At 39.2% G+C, this 24,181-nt stretch overlaps 1 protein-coding gene and 1 long non-coding RNA gene across 2 annotated transcripts in view; one reads left to right on the top strand and one right to left on the bottom strand.

The window, feature by feature from the left end:
- Positions 1 to 178, bottom strand: part of E2F7 (E2F transcription factor 7) — a 39,372-nt gene extending 39,194 nt beyond the window's left edge. Inside the window, exon 1 of the mRNA XM_073900618.1 lies at positions 166 to 178. The gene's annotated coding sequence lies outside the window, so the exon portion shown is untranslated. The remainder of the gene's footprint in view (positions 1 to 165) is intronic.
- On the top strand, positions 165 to 20,876 carry LOC141374098 (uncharacterized). The gene is made up of 4 exons (XR_012380681.1): positions 165 to 234; positions 1,134 to 1,245; positions 12,755 to 12,850; positions 20,821 to 20,876. It is a non-coding gene; the product is annotated as an uncharacterized lncRNA (long non-coding RNA).
- The last annotated feature ends 3,305 nt before the right edge of the window (positions 20,877 to 24,181 follow it).

The raw sequence follows: 24,181 nt of genomic DNA, 5'->3' as shown, positions 1-24,181 counted from the left end.
TTTGAGAATCCACCAATCAGCGGCGGCCGGCGGGGCGGTCCCGGCCAATCCCGTGGCGGCACGGCCCGGGCTCACCGCCCCTCGGAGTCTTGGCGCTCCCGGCCGCGCGTTTGGCCCTCACCCGCCCAATTGTTGCCGCCTCAGCCCCCTCCCCCTTCCGGGTACCTGGAAACCTCGAGCCCGGGAGCCAATTCCTGCCGGGGACGCGGGCCCGGGTGGCCGCTGGAAGCCAAGGTGGGGGCGGCGCGGGGCGGCGGGAGAAGGAGAAGGAGGGCTCTTTTGTTATGCATAAAAGGCCCGCTCCGGTCCCCTCAGCTTGCCGCGCTGGGAGACCGCGGGCACAGCCAGGGGAGGGGAAAGCAGATGGAGTTTGGAAAAAACGATATACAGACTCTGGACGCCGCTGCCGCCACCCCCTCCCCCTTGCAACCTGCGCTGAAGCTAAGTTGTCCAGGCGTGTTGGGGCAAACTTCCTAACACCGCACGCTGGTGTGACACGTGAACCATGGTTACCACTCTGTGCTGCGAGCAGATGGCACGCCAGTTAGTCCTGGAAACTAGACTGCAAGCAGAACCAGCTGTTTTTTCCTTTTCTTTCTTTCCTTTTATTTATTTATCTTTGTAATTCCGGAAAAGTTTTTTGGTGTTCCTTTTTAAGAACATCGCCAATAATTAAGGGCAAAAAGCCTTATTAAATAATTCTTTGCAAAGTGCACCAGCATTCTGGGAAGTAGTCGAGAAAATGTCCTCAACATTACTGATTTGTATTAAAAGTTTCACTTCCTTCAACTTTAGTTTCTTATTTGAAATATGAATATTGATAGAAACAGGTGTGTGTGTGTGTGTGTGTGTGTGTGTGTGTGTGTGTGTGTGCGCGCGCGCGCGCGCAGACGCGCGCCGCTTGCGGTATTTTAGACTATTGCTTCGAACAGTTTTACATTTACAGGAAAATTGAGAAGATGGGAGGACACAGAGTGCCCCTATGTCCGGCACGCATTTTTACCTTTTTATTAATACCTTATGTTTGTGTGGTACTTTTGTTAGAATTAATGAACCAATAATGATATGTTATTCTTGAACTGAAGTCTTTATTCAGATTTCCTTACATTTTTCCTAATGTTTTTCTGTTCCAGGATACCACATTACATTTAGTGTTCATGTCTCCCTAGGCTCCTCTTGGCTGTGACAATTTCTCATACTTTCCTCGTTTTTGCTGGCCTCCATGGTTTTGAGGAATACTGGTAAGTCATTTTGTAGGATGTCCTGCTATTGGGATTTGAGACAGCCTTTTTAAAGCATGTCTACAGACATTGCCCTCTGAGTCATACTTTACAGAAAGGTTATCATTCTTCTTATCCTTTCTGTATAGTGCTCTGCTCTCTCCTCCTCACCTCGCAGCATTTAAGTGCACCATCTGCAGAATTTAGAATGCTCAATCAAGCCCTTTACTTTGTACTCTATTTAGGTTGCTGATAAATACAGCCTAAAAAAATCATTTAGATCATATTTAAAAGACGAGCATGGAAACATTAAACATATAGAAAAATAACAATAGTAATTTGACATTTTTGTATTAGAAATGATATTTTGAACTGAAATCGATCTTCTAAGTAGAAGCATGAGGAGACAAGTAATAAAGAATAAAACTGCAATTTATTAAATTTTGTCCTTCTGTAGAAGCAGAACATTTTGATTAGGAAATTTTTTTTCCCCCAACTGTATTAATTTCCTGTGGCTGCTGTGACAAATCACCACAAACTTTGATTTAGAATAGTAGAGATTTACTCTCTCACAGTTCTGGAGGCCAGAAGTTGTCGAAATCAAGGTGTTGACTGAGCCGCATTCCCTCGGGGGCTCTAGAGGAGAATCTGTTTTTGCCTCTTCCAGCTTCTGGTGGCTGTAAGCAATCCCTGATGTATGGCTGCCTCACTCAGATCTCTGCCTCAGTGGTCACATTGCCTGCTCCCCTTCTGTCTGTTAACTCTCTTGTGTATCTCTTACAAGGACACTTGTTACTGAATATAGTTCCCACTTGTATAATTTTGGATGGTTTCATCTTAAGATCCTTAGCTCAATTACATCTGCAAAGACCTTTTTTCCAAAAAAGGTGACATCCATGGGTTCCAGGGATTAGGACATGGATATTCCTTTTTGGGACAACCATTCAGTTTTTTAGACCCACAGTCAAATTATTAAAGCCCGTTCGTTTCTCTGATATTTCAAAGTGATAGTGGTTGTTTCTTTGAGGTTAGGTGGTTTTGTTACAGACCTCTTCCTTGCATTTTCAGATTATTTTTTCTCTTTCATTGCAAAGGTAGCCACTATTCAGAACAAGAAAAGCTTGTGATGTAGCTTCAGACCCTTGTAATTTCATTGATTGCTTAAAGAGTGATCTTAAATTTGGAGGAAGACTGGAAAATGAGTGTTTGATGGGAAAATTCAGAGACATTACTCCAGTACACTTATTTACTTTGATGCTTTCGAGTCCCAGATTTTGTAGACGATCTGTCAATCTCTCAGTTATTTAGTTGACACTGATGGTGACTGGGAAGTTGGGTGGAGCATCAAGAAGAGTCCCGGCAGGTGGCTTCTCAGTGTAGCCTGATAATCCTTATGACATGGTGGCTAAGGTGGTTGGACTTTTTTGGGGACTCAGGGCTCCAAAATGAGTACCCAAGCCCACAAGGTGGAAATTGTATTGCCTTTCATGATATAGCCTTAGAACAAAGATAGCATCAATTCTGGTATATTTTTTTGATGAAACAGTCAAAGATCCACCCATATTCGAGAGAAAAGGACACACACCCTACCTTTGTTTTTTTTCTTTTGGTTTCAAGTTTTTATTTAAATTCTAGTTAATTAACATATATGGTAATACTGGTTTCGGGGGCAGAATTTAGTGATTCATCACTTACATATAACACCCAGCTCATCACAAGTGCCCTCCTTAATCCCCATCACCCATTTAGCCCATCACCTGCCCACCTCGCCTCCAGCAACCCTCAGGTTGTTCTGTGTAGTTAGTGGTCCCTGATGGTGTTCTCCCTCTCTCTTTTTTTTTTCTTCCTTCCTCTGTGTTCATCCGTTTTGTTTCTTAAATTCCAGATGAGTGAAATCATGGTATTTATCTTTTTCTGTCTTATTTTGCTTAACATAACACACTCTAGCTTCCTCCAAAATGTTGTAAATGGTGAGATATCATTCTTTTTGATGGGTGAGTAATATTCTATCCTATATATATACCACATCTTTATCCATTCATCAGCAGATGGACATTTGGGCTGTTTTCATAGTTCGGCTTTTGTTGATAATGCTGTAAACATTGGGATGCATGTACCCTTTCGAATCTGTATTTTCTTTGGGTAAATACCTAGTAGTGCATTTGCTGGGTCATAGGGTAGCTCTATTTTTAACTTTTTGAGGGACCCCCATACTGTGTTCCAGAGTGGCTGCACCAGTTTGCATTCCCACCAGCAGTTAAGAGGGTTCCCCTTTCTCTGCATCCTTGCTAACATCTGTTGTTTCCTGTGTTGTTAATTTTAGCCATTCTGACAGGTGTGAGGTGGTATCTCATTGTGGTTTTGATTCATATTTCACTGATGATGGTGATGTTGAGCATCTTTTCATGTGTCTGTTGCCGTCTGGATGTCTTCTTTAGAAAAAATGTCTATTCATGTCTTCTGCCCCTTTCTTAACTGGATTATCTATTTTTGGGTATTGAGTTTGATAAGCTCTTTATAGATTTTGGATACTAACCCTTTATCAGATATGTCATTTGCAAATATCTTCTCCCATTCTATAAGTTGCCTTTAGTTTTGTTGATTGTTTCCTTTGCTGTGCAGAAGCTTTTTATCTTGATGAAGTCCCAATAGTTTATTTTTGCTTTTGTTTCCCTTGCCTGTGGTGAGGAGTGCCTGGTAAGAAGTTGCTATTGTGAGATCAAAGAGGTTGCTGCCTGTGTTCTCTAGGATTTTGATGGTTTCCTGTCTCACATTTAGGTCTTTCATCCATTTTGAATTTATTTTTGATGCACCCTACCTTTCGATGGAAGAAATGTCAAACACTTTGGGGCCATATTTTAAAATAAAAAACACCAGGTTTCATGCTGATTTTGCAATTCTACCTTTATAAGCTCTGCCTGGAAGTTCATTGACTTTGGAACAGTATTGTACTACCCACATGGCCATAGTCCTCAGGGCTCCATATTGTGCTAGGCCTGTGGTTCTCAACACTGTCTGTGCTTTAGAATCCCTTGGGGAGATTTTTAAAAATACCAGTACCTGAATCCCACACCCAGAGACTTCTAGTTTACCTGCTCTGGAGTTGGGCTTGGGTATTTTTTTCCCAATGCCTACTGTCTTGTTCCTTACCATCATGCTGGTTGTATGTTTATTCATCAGTACTTTTGAATGCTTCTGAATCCATGGTTTCAGAAATAGATCCTCTGGTGCCATCAGTGAAGATTCGGGCAGGTGTGTCACCCTCTGGAGTAGATGCAGAGTTGCAGAGGGCTGGCTCTTGCTGGTTTGTGGCTATGTCACCGGTTTTTGGAAAGGGTTAAGGTGGTCAATGAGAACCCACGGGTGAGATGACAGCAAAGAATGACAGCAAAGGCTGTGATCTAGAAAATATATACAGATGATAGGTGACATTCTTCTCTGCAAAAGACTTACTGCATAGCCTCTCAAACTCGCAAATAGTCTTATCCTTTTGGGTTTCCATATCCCAAGATTTATTACACTTCATTCACGTTGTCGGACAGTGTGAGCTGTCCCGTTACTATTTCAGCTTCCTTGGATGTTGTCTTTCTCTTCCACTCCTGCAAGCACCATCATCTGGGTGGAGCATCTGTTCCCCAAAGTGCCGTCACAGAGTTAGTTAGAACCCGATTTTTCTCCGCACAGGCAACAGAGGGAACTTGGCTTCACATCCTGGCAATTCTCAAGTCTCTTGGAGTGGTTCAGTTTAATAGTTCTTAAAAGGAGGGCTCTCATTTAAAGTGGCCTTTGTCTTCAGCCATTCAGGGGCCTGGGAATATGATACATTTGTCTCTCTAACTGCTAGAAAGTTCAGAGAAGGCAGAAGATTTATTCTTGGCTGACTATAAGCAATGTCAGGAGAATAAGTCCATGACTGGTTCCTGCTCATAGCCTTAGCAACAATAATAAAAAAAAATCATATTAATACCAAAGGGCAGTTATATGGCTCCCATCTGAAATTGCATCCAGATGTCCAGCTGTTCTAAGAGAGGTGCCTAAGCTGCGATTACATGTCCCGTAGGGAACAGAGGAATTCATTCTTTATCTTTATGGACTCCTTGTCATCTTTAGCATTGTGGAGCAAGGTCATTTTCCTTAGTGATCATGTAATTTGTGCTCTCACTAAATGGAAAGCTACTTGGTGTGCGTGTGTGTGTACATGTGTCGTGTGTGCATGTTGAAGGCCAGGATGTAGAGAGGGGAGTTGTTCTGTAACAAATATTCCAGACCACAACAGATAGAATGGATTTTGAGCTGGGTAAGGTGTTTCTGGGAATGTGATGGTGGAGAGTATATAATGGGGTGCCCCTTTACATGGTGCCCCATTTATGCTGCAGGCTTGGATGTGGTAGTTTGGAGGGATCGTGGTGGGTGGGAGAATAAAAATGGGAATTGACCGCTGCCCTGGAATTGAGATTCTGGAGAAAATGAGGGACAAGCTTCACCTTAATTTCCAGAGCCTTATAGAAGGGAAGGACTTCACTTTGAGGAGTAGAGAGACAGGTTCTAGACCAAGGTTGACCAGCACTTGCTGGGTAACCTGGAACAAAAATTTTGCTTACTTAGGCCCCAGCTTTCTCTCTGAAGTGGTAGGGCTGGGGCTATTGATTTCAACTCTTGATTTCAGCCCAGAGTATGACCTCAGAGTCCTGGGATCGAGCCCTGTGTCAGGCTCTGTGCTCAATGGCGAGTCTGCTTGAGGATTCTCTCTCCCTCTGCCCCTCCCTCTGCTCATGTGCGCTCTCCCCCCTCTCTCAAATAAATAAATAAATCTTAAAAAAAAATAAAGTGGTAGGGCTGATTTGGAAGTCCTATGAACCTGCCAATTCATTCTAAATACTTATTTGACACTTAGGTTATCATCTTAAAACCGTTCGGTAATAAGTCCTTATCACTTAGTATGAGTATATAAGGATATTGCTGAAATCGTTTTTTATTTCCATATTTGGTGAAACTGAACACATCTCTGCTTATTACATTACGTGATGTACATACATTAATAAGGAGAATGTTAACAAATATCAGGCCAGGGCGCCTGGGTGACTCAGTTGGTTAAGCGACTGCCTTCGGCTCAGGTCATGATCCTGGAGTCCCGGGATCGAGTCCCGCATCGGGCTCCCTGCTCGGCGGGGAGCCTGCCTCTCCCTCGGACCCTCTTCCCTCTCGTGCTCTCTATCTCTCGCTCTCAAATAAATAAATAAAATCTTTTAAAAAAACAAAACAAAACAAAACAAAAAAACAAATATCAGGCCAAAGACTGACCTTTGTGACCTTTATCCTTCTAAGCTTAAAATTAAATGGCTGGATGTACTTTTTATACCTACCCAATGGCATTATATTCATAGCATTTATTCATTGTAATCCTTTGCAGGACCATATGAAAATGTTCCCATGGTGCACTAGAAAGAGGAGGTTGGGGTTGAAGTGGGTGGAAAGAAGACTTTGGGGTTAGCAGCTCAGGGCTAGAAACGTATGTTTAAATACTACAGATACTACCTTTCCTAACCCAGAGCCACCTTACCACATGCAGGGCCTTCCACCCTGGAAAAACTAGAGAAGTAGAGCCAAGTGGGGCCCAAATGGAGATGTATTAGCCCAGGCCTCCTCTAAACAACCAGGGGGAAATGTTCATGAACAGGAGTTAATGTATTGTCTACAGGAAGTCCCTGTTAAAATGTAAACTGTTCCTGGAAAGAGTAATCATTTAACCAATATCGCCCACGTAGCCCATTAAGATATCTTTCCTCAGCCCACCCCCGGGGATGAAAATGGGGGTAATTTCTCTGTAATATTTACTATAATACACTGGACTTTCTAGCCTTGTTCAGAGACTCACCCCTGCCTCCCCAGTGAATTCTGGGAGTCCCCAGTCCTACATACCCTCAAACAGGTCCTTCCCATCTTGTCTGATACCCAAGGCCTCCATGGCCATATGTTGGTTTCTTCCTGCCCCTACAAGTGATGCGTGACAACAGGTGTCCTCAGGGAGCATGGCCACCTCTGGCCAGCAAAGCTGTTGGAGCTCAGGTCAGGGAGACTCTGTGATGCCATTGTGCCCCCATCACAGGTGCCAGGTGCCACTGCTGTCATCTCATGAAACCAGCCCTGGGTCTTCACTGCTTTTAGGACAGGCCTTGCTGCTTCTGTGAGGTGCTACTGCTGTGGAGTACGGGAGATGGCCTTGGGGCCCGCTCGCACCCTCCTCCCGCCCCCCAGCAAAGTCACATCAGGCTGAAATAGGGAGTCTGAGAACAATTTCTGTTGGTCATTGTTATTTTACCTTCTTATCCTTGTAGACACCATGTTCTTATAATTCCTTCCCTCTCACAATAGCAGAGACATCGTGATTCAACCAATGTTTGGTCTCTTTCCATGAAGATTTCCCAAGATGCTCCTCTCTACTCCTTTGGTCACAAACTAACATGGCCACTTCTTGGGCATATTCACTAATGGCCTCTCAGCTCTCAGATAAGTATATCAGTGTAGCTGTAGAGAATAGGACCCTGAAGGCATCGGCCCCAAGAAGAAAGAGCTCAGGGCTGCCATAGTTGAGTGGTGCAGATGTGAGCGGAATCGGGTAAGACCGGGGCAGGAGTTGGTCCTTCTTCCTGGAAGGCTTGAGTGGGAGGTGACCCTGTGTTCCTAACAAGGTAGGAGGAGAGAGTCTCCCCATAAAAGGAGAAGGATTCAGAAGATAGTGTAGAAAACAGCAGCTTGCCTGACCAACTTAATAGAATTTCTTGGGATGCCTAGATTATTATTATTGTCAAGGATTTAAAGATATGAATAAAAGCTTCACTGGTTATCTAGACCATGACTATCAAATAAATTGTAGCTTCTGAGATGGCAGAACAGAGACTTTTGTCTTGTTCTTATATTCAGCTGCACACATGTGTGAAGAATGATACCATATGGCACAGGAACCTATAAGGCCCTACGAATTAGGACATACTCTTTTGGTCTACATTTTAAAGACATACTTTAATTAAGTGTTCTTTCTCTCTTCTCTGGATGTTGTCTGTTATAAAAGTACCATCAAAACTGATTGTGTTTTGGCCAAAAGAATGCCAAAAAAATTATGTTTCTTCTGTTTAATTTTTTAAATTTATTTTTAAAAGTTGTAGGTCCTTATCCACAAGGGAGCATGATTTCCTTTTTTTAAGTTTAAGTAAGCAACATGACAATATTTTTCTATCCTTATGTGTTTTGTTTTTTTGCAAATAATATCTAATATTTTGTTGCATTTATTTTTCCCCCTTAGGCCTACACCAGCATAGTAAAATGGTCCAATATCCTCTGTGTGTGTGTGTGTGTGTGTGTGTGCACGCGTGTGTCTGTAATTCCTCTTTATTTCAGTTATTCAACATTTTTTTGGCTGATGAAATTATATTTCGTCTATCCTTTTGACTCAAGGAGGATTTCTTCCTATTTTCACACCCAGTTTTACTGGGTTTCTTATTGTTTAATTATGTTCCCATGTGACCACTTGTTTTCTTTAGCTTGCTGAAATTTACTCTGGAAATGTATTTTTCCATTTTAATGATTTCTTTACTTGTCTCATGGTTGTTAAATATTTTATTGATGTTTGCAATTACAGGGACATAATGCTGGAATATCCACTTAGGGTAATTAGTGTTTGCTCTTTCCCTCAACTTTTTGTAATCTTGTGATTTTTTTTAATAATGAAAATTTTCAAAAAGATTTCACCTTAGTCACTGTCAACATAAACCAAGCAAAGTTGCTAGTTGAGGAAAAATACAGTTATATAAATGATTTACCTTTTTTTTTCCAGTGACTCCTCTAAAGGAGGAAAACAATTACAAGCTCAGCTGAAGCCTAAAGGGGACATGTGAAGAGAGGAAAAGCAGATGATATTGCTGGTGGGGGATACCACATGTTGCAACTATAGGGCTAAAATTAAACATGTAAAAGAAAGAGATGAATTAAAATTTGCACACTGGTAAGAATAATCTTGCTTTCACTATTCTATGATTCTCTGGTTAAACATGCAATGAGAAAGTAAGAGAAAGAAACCTCCATACAGCCTGCGAGGAAGCTTCACTGAATTTCATGGCTATAAAACTGACATCTTTGTAGTTTTCCTGTTTAAAGAGGTAGCTGATTTTTGTTTGTTTGCTTTAGAACAATCACAGTTGGCTGTTAGAAAGAAGCCAAAGCAGCCTTGTCTCTGAGGCCAGTGACAATCTCATGGTTAATATGAAAGGTGGCACCGAAGATGCATATACTTCAACAGCATTAAATCTCAGTGAGGAGTTCTTTGTGGGCTGGGGACTCAGAAGGCATTCATAAGGCCTTCAGTTAGTTTCATTTAGGTTTTACACATTAGTTATTAATACCTGTACCAAGACAATAGTGCTGTTTCCTTTTCACTCCAGAGGATACTAAGCGCTTTATGAGCTGCTGGGAACCAATTTCTACTCTTGATGCACATGTAGTTCTCTAATCTGAGCCACCCAGAAGCATAAATATTATTTATGCCTGAATTTCAGACGTATACCCTAAAGATATATCCCGAATCTAAACACTGATTACCACCACCACCACCACCACCTCCCAATTCCAAACTACCTCTAGCTCTCCCCTGGATTGTTTTCATAGTCTCAAAGCTGATTTCTTTGTTGTTGCCCTGTGATTTGTTCCTAAGCACCAGCTATAGTGATCCAAATGAAAATGTCGGATCATGTCCTCCTTCCTCTCCTAATACTTACAGTGGCTTTCCAACCCATTTGGAGTAAAAGCTAAAGTCATCACAGTGGCCTACAAGGTTTTAAGGATCTGGCCTCTTTTTACAACTCTGATCTTATCACCTTCAATTTTCCCCTTGTTTGCTTTGCTTCAGCCATACTCAGCTCCTTGCTAATCCTTGAAAACATTTGGTATTCTCCTGCCTAAGGGCCATGCATTTACTGACCTGTTTCCCTCTGCCGGCAATGCTTTTCATCTAGAGAACTATCCCACTGTCCTTCACCTCTTTTAGGGGCGCGCTAATTAAGCTAATTTGAGCTTCTAGAGCAAAGAAACTTTACAATTTCAGTGATGTATTAAAACAAGTCAATCTCTCATTCATGGAACAGTCTGATAATGGTGTTCCTGGATGCCAGGTAGATTTCCTGTCTGTGGCAACAGGCTCCTTCCATTTGTGTGCACTCTCTTTAGACAGTCCCCTGAGACCTCTGTTTCTAGCTGTTGGAAGGAGAAACAGACAGTAGACAAAGCATATAGCACTTCTACTCACGTTCTCTTAAGAACAGCTAGTTACATGGAGACACTGGATTTAAGGGGAGCTGTGATCGTAATCACTGGTTCTGCAGCACATCCCAGTGAGAACTGAACACTATGGAAGGGAGTACAAACTTGTGAGGCAGCTAGCTATTTCTGCCACAGACTGCCCCCTGGCCACCAAGTATCTGTGTGGCCTCCTTCCTAAAGGAGACAACCCAACGTTCCACCCAAGTCTAGGCGCTCTGGGTCCTGTGTTCCTTTGGCTCAGAGACCTGGGAATTCAAAAGCAAATTGTCTGCCCACCTCCCCCGTGATAAACCTTGAGGTTTGTCAAGAACAGGATAACAAAAGAGACTCTTATTTGGAAAAGGGCAGACTGGGAGATCCATAGCAGTAACTGGTCCATAGCAATGGAGAATCTGACTGGGCGGGCATTATGAAGGCTCCCTGCCTGGGAGGTGGAGAAAGTTCCTTCATTAGACTGTGGTTCTGCTTCCTGGGAGGAACTTGCTTGTCCACTGTTTGCTGTGGTCCTTGGCTCTGCCCCCAGGGTGTTCTTTCTTGTCCATTATCCTTTCCGGCGCTGAGTTCAGCAGTAAGGAATCTGACTTCCTTGGAGTGCGCACAGCTTTCACAGCCTGCATCCTGCTGTTGGATATTTGAGGTCCCTAGGAGGACGTTTTAGTCACAGGCTTTTTAAGGCTCAGATCACTGTGCTTTGGAAAGGTTATTCCCTTGATTTCTTTGGAAACATTATTCCCATGATTTCTAGGCAGTTCCATCTGCCAATAACCACATCCAAAGTTCTTTCTTAAAAATTATTCTTAAGCCTGCTCTATTTCTTCCCCTCTTTGCTCCTATACGTATTTCTCTCTTAACTTAATGGGCTGACTTGAGGCCCCTTGAAGCAAGAGGCTTGGTGGGAAGAGAATACGTTACCATGATTTGTGTTTTAGCCTCGCAAACCTCTGCTTAACTAGAACAATCTAATGGGCACTTTTGCTCATTTCAGATGTTATCTCCTACTGGTTGGTATCTAGAAGCAGTCTGCTTTCCAAAACCACAAGGCTCCAAACTCACCTTGATTTCAAGATTCTCTTCATTCTCTTTCATTTTTGCTTGCAAACCAGCTGATTCTTTCCTGAACACATTTCTTACTTGCACTCTGTTCAGTGCAGAGAGGAGCATGCAGCATCATTGATAAACTGAATTGTGTCCCTCCAAATTCATATGTGGAAGCCCTAACCCTCAATGTGACAGTATTTGGAGAGAGGGCCTGTAAGGAGGTAATTAAGGTAAAATGAGATAATAATGGTGGGAACCCATTCCAGTAGGACTAGGGTCCTTATAAGAAGAGGAAGAGACACCAGGAGTACACACGTGTACAGAGAAGACCTTGTGAGGACACAAAGAAGGCAGCTCTCTTATAGCCAAGGAGCAAGTTCTTACTAGAAACCAACCCGGCTCGCATTGATTTTGGACTTCCAGCCTCCAGAACTGTGAGAAAATCAATCTCTGTTGTGCGAGCCACCCTGTCTGTGGTATTTTGTTATGGCAGCCTAGGCAGACTACTACAGCGTCTGTTGGCATTCTTGTTCTTTTAAATTATTATAAAGCTACAGGGTCACTGTGTTCCTGGTCTGTCTTATAAGCACTCAGTTGGTAGTTTTATAACCATGTGACATGAGTCTCTGATTTCCAGCTTCTAATGTCTCTTTTGTGCTACCTCTTACTTGATTACTAAGCCAATGCTCTAATATTTTAGTTTTTTATTTTCTATCCCACCTCAAGGAATCTGTTTCTGTAACAAATGAATCTCAAACCTTTGGAAGGTGAACACAAGGGAAGTTTATTTTTCTCTCATGTAATGATACAATGTGGGTATTGCTGGTTGATGGGTGGCTGTCCCGCATATGGAGAGTCAGGGGCCCACCTCCTTTCATCTTATGGCTCCACCATATTCTAGACTTCCGCTGTCCAATGTGGTGCCACATGTGGCTACTGAGGACTTGAAAAAAGGCTAATAGTGCTGTAAATGTAAAACATATACTGGATTTTGAAAAAATAAAAGGGAGAATATAAAGTATCTCATTATTTTTTATCTTGGATATATGTTGAAATAATTTTTGGAAATATTGGGTTCAAAATGCATCATTAAAATGAATTCACCCATTTTTTAAAACATGTATTATTATGGCTATTGGAAAATTAAAAATAACATATATAGTTCACATTATATTTCTCTTGGGCAGCACTGTTTGAAGCCTCAGAGTCTTCTGCTTCAGTTGGCAGAAAAGGGACGAGCCAGTGGAGGAGCATCGCAGATTCATAAATACCCTGGCTTAGAGGTAAGAGAAAGCCTGTCTACTCAAATTCCAGTGGAGAGAATCACTTATGCAGCTATGTCAAGATGCGGGAGGGCTGGGAAATGTAGTCCTGGCTCAGAGGCCCCCCTCTTCGCAGCAATTCTTCTCTAAGAAGGAGAGTGCCGAGCTAGGGGAGGTCTTTGCTCAAACATCACCTCCTTGGGTAAAGTCTTCCCTGACTGCTGCAACCACCCCCAGCCCCTTTCTCTAGCATTCCCTGTCTTCTTCCCCTGTTTTGCTTTCCTCTAGAACACTTTCACCATTTGGCCTAGTACATGTTTTATTTGTTCATTTCCTTTCTTTCTGACCATGTGTAAACTCCTTCAAGGAATTATTTTTTTTTCAATTTTTTATTGTAAAAAATACACATAAAATTTATTATCTTAACTCTATTGTTTTCTTAACCATTTTTAAGTGTACTGTTCAGTGGTATTAGGAACATTCATATTGTTGTGCAACCATCACTACCATCCATCTCCATCTTCTTCATCCTGTAAAACTGAAACTCTATGCCCATTAAACACTAACTCCCCCTTCTGCCCCTTCTCCCAGTTCCTGGCAACCACCAGATTTTCTGTCTCTATGATTTCGACCACTTTAAGGACCTCCTACAAGGAGAGTCATGTAGTCTTTGTTTCTTTTTGTGACTGGCTTATTTCACTTAGCATAATGTCCTAAAGTTTTATCTGTGTTGTAGCATGTGTCAGAATTAAATTCCTTTTGAAGCCTGAATAATAATCCAATGTATGTATATATCACATTTTGCTTATCCACTCATCTAGCTACATGTTGCTAATTTAAATAATGCTGCTATAAACATGGGTGCACACATATCTCTTCAAGACTCTGATTTCATTTCTCTTGAGGATGTACCCAAAAGTGGAGTTGGTGGATCATATGGTAGTTCTATTTTTTTAGTTCTATTTTTAATTTTTGAGGAGCCACCGTACTGTATTCCACAGTGGTTGCACAATTTTACGTTCCTACCTACAGTGCACAGGGGTTCCCATTTCTCTACATTCTCATCAACGCTTGTTATTTTCTTTTTTTTTTTTTTAAATTATAGCCATCTTGATGAGTGTGAGGTGGTATTTTGTGGTTTTGATTTGCATTTCCCTAATGATTAGTGATATTGAACATTTTTTCATGTGCTTATTGGCTATTTGTCTTCTTTGGAGATGTCTGTTCAAATATGACAGCATTCATTTTTGTCTGTATGTTCAATGCTGTGTCCCTAGTGACTGGAACTAGGCTGGCATGTGTTAGGCACTTGAGGACCAGTGCTGACCAGTGAAGTAGTTGAGCCATATTGGTCTGCTGAGCCACAAGTAAAGCATCGAGGAAAGAATTTAGGGTACTTCAGATGGCATAGTTCAGAAACTGATTAGTATAGTCAAGGTCAATGATATATCATTTTTTATTAGTACACAGGTATGAACAAACCAGAGTTAGACATTATGGCAATGTCAACTTACATCATAGATTTTAAACTTGAGCTGAAATTTGTTACCCTAGTTCTTTGTTTGCTCTGGACAGTACTGAAAGTTTGTGTGGTTTCTTTAAGAATTTTAAATTTTTATTTCTTTATCTTTATGTAGTAGCTAACTTAAAAAAAATCAGAATATTTTTACATTGAAAGATTTACGTCAAGATTTCACTTTTTTAATCTCCTGTTTTTTAAGTTATGTACTCTATTTATATGCTTTCAGTGGTTATTTAATTTGTATCATATCAGCATACCAGTAATAATAATTATAATAATAATAAATACTTTGTGAGGTTAAAAAGAACACAGAAACTAATTCTGGACAATAAATCTATGTAAGTTGGGAAGGAGGCTATGAGTTACATTTCTAAATTCCTTGTGTTATTTGGAGGGGGTTAAAATACTGACTGTAGACTTGGTTAGTTATTATGAATGCAAAATATTGCTTAAAAGTTAATAATAGATATGGGGTCTGTAATCTTTAATCAATAGAAGGAAACAACCAAATAAGAAAGCAAACTGCAATCCCGTTCCTAGGTATATAGACCAAATAATTGAAAGCAGGGACTCAAACAGTTATTTGTACACCTAGGCTCATTGCAACATTATTCAGAATAGCCAGATGGTGGAAACAACCCAAATGTTCATAAACCAATGAATGGATAAATAAAATACAGTATATATATACATTGGAATATTATTAAGGCATGAAAAAGAATGTAGTTCTGCTCATGCTGTAGCATGGATGAACCTGGAAGGCTTTTTGCTGAGTGAAATGAACCAGACACAGAAGGACAAAGATGGTATGATTCCACTTATGTGAAATGTCAAGAATAGGCGAATTCATAGACACAGAAAATAGATTAAGGTTACCAGGGGCTAGAGAAAGGGAGGACTGAGGGAGTTATTGCTTAACAGTTACAGAGTTTCTGTTTCAAGTGATGAAAAAGTTCTGGAAATAGATAGTGGTGGTGGTTGCACAACACTGTGAATGTAATTAATGCCACTGAATTGTACACTTAAAAGTGATTTAAGAGTCAAATTTGTGTTATATATTTTTTACCCTAATATTTCTTAAAAATGAAAGTAAACCAATAATTTGCCTGAAGAAAGAATAAAGAAACATACAAAAATACAACAAAGGAAAAAACACAAGCAGGATGATAGAAACAAGTCCAGGTAACAATTTATAGATTTATAGATTTTATAGATTTATAGAAAATCTGGACTCATCAGCTGAAAGACAGATACTGTTAGATATAAACATGCAAAATCCATTTGTATGTTTATAAGAGATGCACCTGGAATGTAAAGACTAAGAAAGGTTGAAAGTAAAAGAATAAAAATAATTTAAAAAGGTATACTGGCCAAAAACTGTTGGAGTCTGTGTTAATATTAACATAGAATATAAGACAAAAAATAGTGTTAGAGTCACACAGTAATGATAAAAGGCTTATTTCAACGGGAAATTCTAACTTTACAGAACTCACTAAAATATGTAAAATATAGTATCAAATTTATAAAGACTCAAAATATAGAGAGCCAAATTGATGTAATAATGCAAGAAGTGGACAAATGCAATATTTTAATTATAGACCAAAAGTTTAATGAATATATGGAAGACTTGAATCATATATTTAGCAGCCTTGATTAATAGATACAGAGAGAACTGTTGGTTTTTAGAACCAATGATTAAAGAATGCATATTCTTCTTGAGAACATAAGGAACAAACCAACCAACCTGATTATGGGCTAGGCCATAAAGCAAGCCTCAACAAATTGCAAAGTGCAGGTATCATACAACTCATATTTTCTGTCAACAATGCAATCTAGTATAAAATCAATAACAACAATGTAAAAAAAGCAAACATAATGCACTTAAACATTTAAATATATGAATTTCTAAGTAACTCTAAGTCAAAAAGAAATAATGGTGATTAAATAGACTTAGAACTCAATGGTAATGAAAATACTAATGAATAAAACTTGAGGGATGGGTAAGAAAGGCATTTAGAGGGAAATTTATAGTAATAAATGCTTTTTAAAGAAAAAGAAAGGTTGAAAATCAAGAAGGAAAGAATACAGTTAGAAAAAAAATGGAATAAAACCAAAGAAACCAAAGAAAATAAAGTATAAAAGTACAATAAAAGCAGAAATTAATGTAAAAGAAAATAAAGATACACTAGGATAAACAAAGCCTCAAGTTTCATGCCTAAGTATATATCTTACACAAGTTCTGACACAGGTGCACCAGATAAAATAGACTTAAGTGACAGAAATGGAAATGCTAAAATGGAAATAAACAAAAATAGACAAGTGAAAGTCACAAATAATAAAAAAAGGAAGATAAAATCTGAGTAGCATTGTATTTTTTAAACAATTTGAATTTTAATTAAAAGCCTTCCCACAAAGAAAACTCTAGTCTCAGATGGACTTCCTAGTGAATTCTACCAAAAATTTAAGAAAGAATAATACCAGTCATACATAAAAGCTTCCAGAAAATAGAAGAGAAAGGGAGGCTTCCCACGTCATTTTATGAGGCCAGAATTCCCCTGAAAACAAAGGTATCAAAAGATAATGAAATTAAAGGCCCAGATCCCTCAGGAACACAGACAACAATTCGTAACAAAATATTAGCAAATCCAACCCAGCAATATATAAATAATATAACACTTCATGACCAAAGTAGATTTATCCCAGACATGCAGGATTGGTTTAGCCTTCAACAATCAATTAATGTAATTCACCATATTAAAAGAATAATAAGGGTAGAAAATCAGATTATTATTGCCATAGGTACAGTAGAAGTACTTACAAAATTCAACACTTACCTATTTTTAAAAATCCTGGGGAAACTAGAAATAGAACAGTTCTTCATCCTGATAAAGGGAGACTGAAAAACCCGCCACTAACATCATGTTTACCAGTGAAAGACTGGATGCCTTCCCTCTAAGATTGGGAGTAGGCAAGGGAATAGCTTTTACCACCTTATTCACCATTTTCCTGGAGATCTTCACTGTTGCAACAGGCAAGAAAAACAAATAACAGGTAATTAGATTGGAGAAAAAGAAGCAAAACTTTCTATTTGCTGAAGATATGATAGTATATATATATATATATTTTAAAGATTTTATTTATTTGTTTGAAAGAGAGAGAGAGACAGCAAGAGAGGGAACACAAGCAGGGGGAGTGGGAGAGGAAGAAGCCTCCCGCTGAGCAGGGAGCCCAATGCGGGGCTCAATATCAGGACCCTGAGATCATGACCTGAGCTGAAGGCAGATGCTTAACGACTGAGCCACCTAGGCACCCCATGATAGTATATTTTAAAAATCCTAATGAATCTGCAAAAAAGCTACTAGAATAAGTGAATTTAGCCAGATGGCATGATACAAATTCAATATACAAAACTCTACTGAATTTTTTATACGAGCAATGAAAAACTGGGAAAAAAAAGACAAATACTATGTACATAGCACAAAAATAAAGTATGTAAAAATAAATTTAACAAAATTTATTTAATATTTGCACCTAGAACATTACCATTTATTGGTAAGGAAAATTGAAGATCTGAACAAATGGGGATGTATATCAGGTTCATGGGTTGGAGGAATCAGAGCTATTAAAATTTCAAAATTTCCCAAATTGTTCTATTGGTTCAATTTTAATCCCAAGCAAAATTACTGTAGCCTTTCTTTTGTAGATATTGGCAAATTTATTATCAAATTTCTATGGAATGCAGAAAATCTAGCATATTGAATACGTGAAAAATAAGAATTACGTTAAAAACTTACACTATCTAATTTCAAGATGCCATAAAGTTATAGAACTTAAGGTAATGAATATTAGCATAATAATAGTCAATAGAATAGAATAGTTTGGATATATGTACACAAATTAATTATAATTATATAGAAGTATATAATTATATAGTAATATATAATTATACAGACATATATAATTGTGTAATTATATAGATATACAATTATAATATACACACAAATTGAATATAAACTGATCTTTGATTCTGACTTCAAGGTAATTCAGTCAGTCCGTTGCTAATATTTTCAACAAGTGGTGTTGAAATAACAGGATATCCGCAGGAATAAAATGAATCTCAGCATGTACTTCACATTATATACAAAGATTATCTTGTGGACGCCTGGGTGGTTCAGTTGGTTAAGCGTCTACCTTTGGGTCCTGGGATCAAGTCCCACATCGGGCTCCCTGCTTCTCCCTCTCACTCTGCCACTCCCCCTGCTTGTGCTCTCTCTCTCTCTGACAAATAAATAAAACCTTAAAAAAAAAAGATTGTCTTGAAATGGATCACAGCCTTAAATGTAAAAGCCAAAACTATAAAACTCGAAGAAATTATAGGAGACAATCTGTATGACCTTGGGGTAGGCAATCGTTTCTTTGATAGTACAAACCATAAATTCTTTTTAAAAAGATAAATTGGACTTCACCCAAATTAAAACCTTTTATTGTTTGAAAGAAACCACTGAAGAAATAAAAGGCATACCACAGACTGGGAGAAATTTTTTTCAATATTTATGAAAGAGGTACCTGAATTCAGAATATATAAAAAACTCTTACAACTCAAAAACAGGAAGACAAACAGTCCAATAACAAAATGAGCAAAGGATTTGAACAGATAATTGGCAAAAAAAAAAAGATATACAAATGGTCAATAAGACACACAAGAAGATGCTCAGCATTATTAGTCATCAGGAAATGCAAACTAAAACTACAGTGATATACGACTAGATATACCCCCTAGAATGCCTAAAAAAAAATGAGGAAGATTAACAATATCAAGTGTTGAAGATGCTCCACAAAGATGTGAAACATCTGCAACTCATACACTGCTGGAAGGAGTGTCAAATAGTACACACACTTTGGAAAACAGTTTTGCAGTTTAAGCATACAATTATCATATCATTTAATAATTCCATGCATAGGAATTTACCTAAGATAAATAGAAATATATGTCAACACAAAGCCTTGCTCAAGAAATTCATAGCAAATTTATTCACAATAGCACAAAACTGAAAGCATCTCAAGAGTCCATCAGTAAATGAGTGAATAAACAAACTCTGGTATAGCCATATAGTGGAGTATTGCTCAATAATAAAGAGAAAAGAACACACAACAACACGGAAGACTCTCAAAAATATGTCCAGCAAAGAAGCCAAAGAAGAGTACGTATTGTGTGATTCTATTTACTTGACATTCTAGAAAATACAAAACTAACCTACTGGGAGAGAGAGCAGGTAAATGGTTTCCTAGGTCCAGGAATGAGGTGGGATTGACTGCAAAGAGCCACTGAACATTTGTGGGTGAGGAAATGTTCTATATCTGGATAGTGATGATGATTACAAATTGTGGTAGTTATCAATTGTCAAACTCTTTTAATGGTCTACTTAAAATAAGTGTAGTTTATCATATGTAAATTATACTTTAATAAGGGCCATTAAAAAGATGGATGACAAAATCCATGTCAGATCTCAGCTTAGTCTAACACTGCAGTTCTGCTCTACCAGTGGGGCGTCTTCCTGGAATTATGGCTACTAATTTGGGTGCTATGCTCAGGCAGGCTTTGGGATTACTGGTAGAGGTACTCCCTTTCAGAAATTCCACTGATTATTCTTTTCATTAACATCCATTTTTGTTTCAGTGACTATGATAGCTCCCGAGTTAGCTGGAGATACTAACTAGAATTTTATAATCATTGTTTGTCTCCAATCTCTGATTTATCTCTATTTCCTCTGTGGCCGTAAGGATAGATAAAAGGAGGAAAGTCCTAACTGGTCAGTTATTTTGTTTTCCTTTTCTCCATTTTCCTGCCACTTAAGACCTTGCCTTGAAATTAGTGTTGAAGGATTCCCTAATAGATAATATACTGACCTGGAATATAATATTTGCTTCTAGGGTCAAATTACAAACTAGATTTCAAGTTCTAGAAAGAACAGAGGATATTAGAAAGCTAAAAAAAGCAATCCATTGGTCACTTCATTATTATGTTTGAGAATTAATCACGATTCTTACGTTTTTTTTTTTTTAAAGATTTTATTTATTTGAGAGAGAGAATGAGATAGAGAGAGAGCATGAGAGGGGGGAGGGTCAGAGTGGGAAGCGGACTCCCCGCTGAGCAGGGAGCCCGATGTGGGACTCGATCCTGGGACTCCAGGATCATGACCTGAGCCGAAGGCAGTCGCTTAACCAACTGAGCCACCCAGGCGCCCCCACGATTCTTACGTTTTTATTTGAGCTATTTCTTGTTCTCATTTTTCTATTATTCTCCACCATTGCTTTTACAATTAATTTATAATTAATTATATTCACAGTTCATTCCTTTCCTAAAAAGGTCCTGTGAAAATTAATCATGAGAGTATTTTCTTCCACTTAAGTTTGCTTACAGTTTCTTTTTTGTTTGTTTGTTTTTTTAAATCTTTTTTTTTTTTTTAAGATTTTATTTATTTGTCAGAGAGAGAGTACAGGCAGGGGGAGCAGAAGGCAGAGGGAGAAGCAGGCTCCCTACTGAGCAGGGAGCCCGATGCGGAACTCGATCTCAGGACCCTGAGATCATGATCTGAGCCGAAGGCAGACGCTTAACCGACTGAGCCACCCAGGCGTCCCTTGCTTACAGTTTCTGAGACAGGTAACATTTTTAGTTTTCATATTTAATTTTAGTTCTGCCAAGAATTACAAAGTGCCTGATATTTGCTGTGTACTGATTCTGGAATTGGAAGAGTAAAGATGGTAACTGGACCTGTCCTCAGAGCCAGAGAGACATAGAAAGAAGTAATTTGATAAAATGCAGTCTTCATTCAAGAAGGACATTTAAAAGGCTATCAAAATCAGTTGAAAGAAAATTGATGCTGCCTTTTGAGAGAGAATTTGAGAGAGCAAGTAGCTATCAAAAGCTAAATTATCTAGAGGTGAAAGAAGGAAGGGCAGTTTACGCAGAGGGGAATGGAGTTAAGTTAAAGAATTAAGGTATTTTTCAGAGGGAGAGTTGAACCATGAGAGACTATGGACTCTGAGAAACAAACAGGGTTTTAGAGGGGAGGGAGTGGGGGGATGGCTTAGCCTGGTGAGGGGTATTAAGGAGGGCACGTATTGAATGGAGCACTGGGTGTTATATGCAAACAATGAATCATGGAACACTACATCAAAAACTAATGAGGTAATGTATGTATGTACTAATATAACAAAAAAAATAAAATAAAAGAATTAGGGTATTTTTTCTTCCATTGTCTGGTAAAGTTGAATCAAGGAACAAATTATTCCAACAAACTTCCCATGGTATTTTTTTATTATTAATTTTAAAGATTTATTTATTTGAGAGAGAGAAAGAGAGTGCGAGTGGGGGGAAAGGGCAGAAGGAGAGAGAAAATCTCAAGCAGACTCCCCTTTGAATGTGGAGCCCGACACAGGGCTCCATCTCAGAACCCTGAGATCATGACCTGAGCTGAAATCAAGAGTCGGAGGCTTAACTGACTGAGCCACCCAGGTGCCCTACATGATATTCTTAAATTACATTCTAGATTTTCACAAATATTCACAAAGTCAACACCTCTAAACTGGGCTGCACTAAAGAACGAAGGCAAGAGCCTTGTATAGCTAGTGCAGTGGGCTTTTGGAGCCCATGAGATCAGCCCATGCAAGGGTTCACTCATGTAGATGTCAGCCATCATGTACATCTTAATGGGAAAAAGGTAGAACCCTGGATTTAGAATGTCTAGTAATGCCAAGCATCATTGAAATCGTAATGAAGGAAAGCATTTTATAATGTGGGGAAAATGGAAGAAAGTGCATACAAGGTGAATGTTAATAGGCACAGTATAGTTAACAACACTGGCACGGGATTAACTTCTTCTCTTCCATACCCCCACTTATGAGGTCCTTCTTCTGAAAGAAGAAAAACATTCATATCCTTTGTGAAGGATGGTTGAAAGTCAGGATGTGGCCCATTACTTCGCTCCCATTAGTATAAGGGTAGCATGAGGCTAAGCAAGGAGTTCCAGACCTGAGTATATCCCTAGTGGGACAGGCCACACCCAGAGGCAGTGGCTTAAAACGACAGCATTATAACATTTCTCAGGGTTGGTTTGAATTCAGTCAGGGCTTGGCTGTACTTCCTCTGCTTCATGGGACTGTAGTTAGGGTCATTCGTGTAGCGGAATCCCACTGGCAGCTCCACTGGGGCTGGGACCTCTAGGGCCTGTTGTACCTCAGGCCACTTGCCACATCATTCAGTGTTTGGCTTGGACTTCCTTACACTACAGTGGCTGGACAATAGTTTGGTTCCTCTTTTCATCCAACCTTTGTTTTGTCCCTTCAGCTATTCCCTAAACTCTATAAAGAAATATATTTCACAGACATGTTCATGAAGTTCTCTCTTGCTCATCTGCATCCCTTCTGCCCACTGAAGTCCTTCTCATCTCACAAAGCCCATCTCCACTATGACTTTCCTGATGAAACCCGAATGATACTTTTCCACCGGCTTTATCTGTACCTCTGACGGCAGCATGGTAGCTTCTCTCAGCCCTCACAGAATGTTATTTGTCATTCTGTCTTGTGTTTTGTTCAGCGGTTTTGTTCCGAGAAAAGCTTGGCCCAATCCATAGGTAGTTATTCTGTGGACCAACACTGTGTTTTCTCTTCAGACATATATCCTATTTAGATGTCTCAACTTTCATGCAAGACTGTCAATTCTCTCCATTTTGACTGACCAATGAAACATATGAAATTGAGCATTGTAAAATAATTTGTGCTCCAAGTTCTTGTCAGAGGTTATAACCTAGAAATTTCTGCTGCCCAGTACCTATCAAAAGCTCACTTGTGAAAAGTAATATATATGGAGAATTGCCTAAAGGATATGCATCCATTCTCTAGACACTCAATTTTATTCCTGGATTAAGCCAAACCAAGAGAGAGCTGCAGCCTTAAATACTTTTGTTTTAGCCCTCCAGAGAATAGCTTTTACAGATTTGCTCTTGGCATTATGCCATTGGCTTACATTTTGATGGACATTATAAGGAAAAGCCTGTTCAACTTTTTGCCAATAAAATTGAAAATCTACATTTTTAAAAAATATATAAATTATCAAAATTGACTCAAGCACAGTTAAGAAAACCTGGGCAGACTGATGATTGTGGAAGGAATTGAAAAACATTGCCAAAGATTTATTCCCCTACAGAGCTAAGCCCATATTTTTGGGAGCAGATATCTACAGAGTTTATTTACCAAACAATTATGTCTTTGCCTGTATCTTTCTCTCTCTTTTTTTCCTATATTGGTCAGTACGACTCCTTCTTTTGGGGATGAATCCTCTCCCACCTCCATTATATGATACTATGATAGTGGGAAATCACAGTACACTGATTTCCGGCCACAGAAACTAATCCATCATGTTGAACCATATTTGCAAATATCTTTGTATATATTGATTCGAAGTGGGACATGTGACCCAAATAGAGTTAATTGGAGTTCTTTCCTATAATTTTGTATTTGCATCTGTGGAATAAGTTCTCTTCTGGATTGCTAACGGGGATCATCTGGATCTATAACTGGGAAGAGTCACAACTACCTCTTCCCACACAAATTAAGCCCATCTACAATGAGAGATGAGAGAGAGGGAGAGGAAGAGAAAGGGATGTGGGCAGGGACATGGTGACAAAAGACAGACACATGGTCAGAAACTCTTTGACTGAGAGATGGAGACTAAGACAGGTGGGCCCCCCATACAGATATAAAACTCAGATACAGATAGGGAAATCAAAGAAAAAAAGAAAGAAAGAAAGAAAGAAAGAAAAAGAAGAAAG

This window comes from Callorhinus ursinus, unplaced genomic scaffold, assembly GCF_003265705.2.
Source record: "Callorhinus ursinus isolate GAN/ISIS: 27379988/994484 unplaced genomic scaffold, GSC_fseal_2.0 scaffold14, whole genome shotgun sequence".
In the NCBI taxonomy this organism is placed as follows: Eukaryota; Metazoa; Chordata; class Mammalia; order Carnivora; family Otariidae; genus Callorhinus; species Callorhinus ursinus.
The sequence above is the reverse complement of the archived record's forward strand: the minus strand, read 5'-3'. Positions and strand labels throughout refer to the sequence as shown.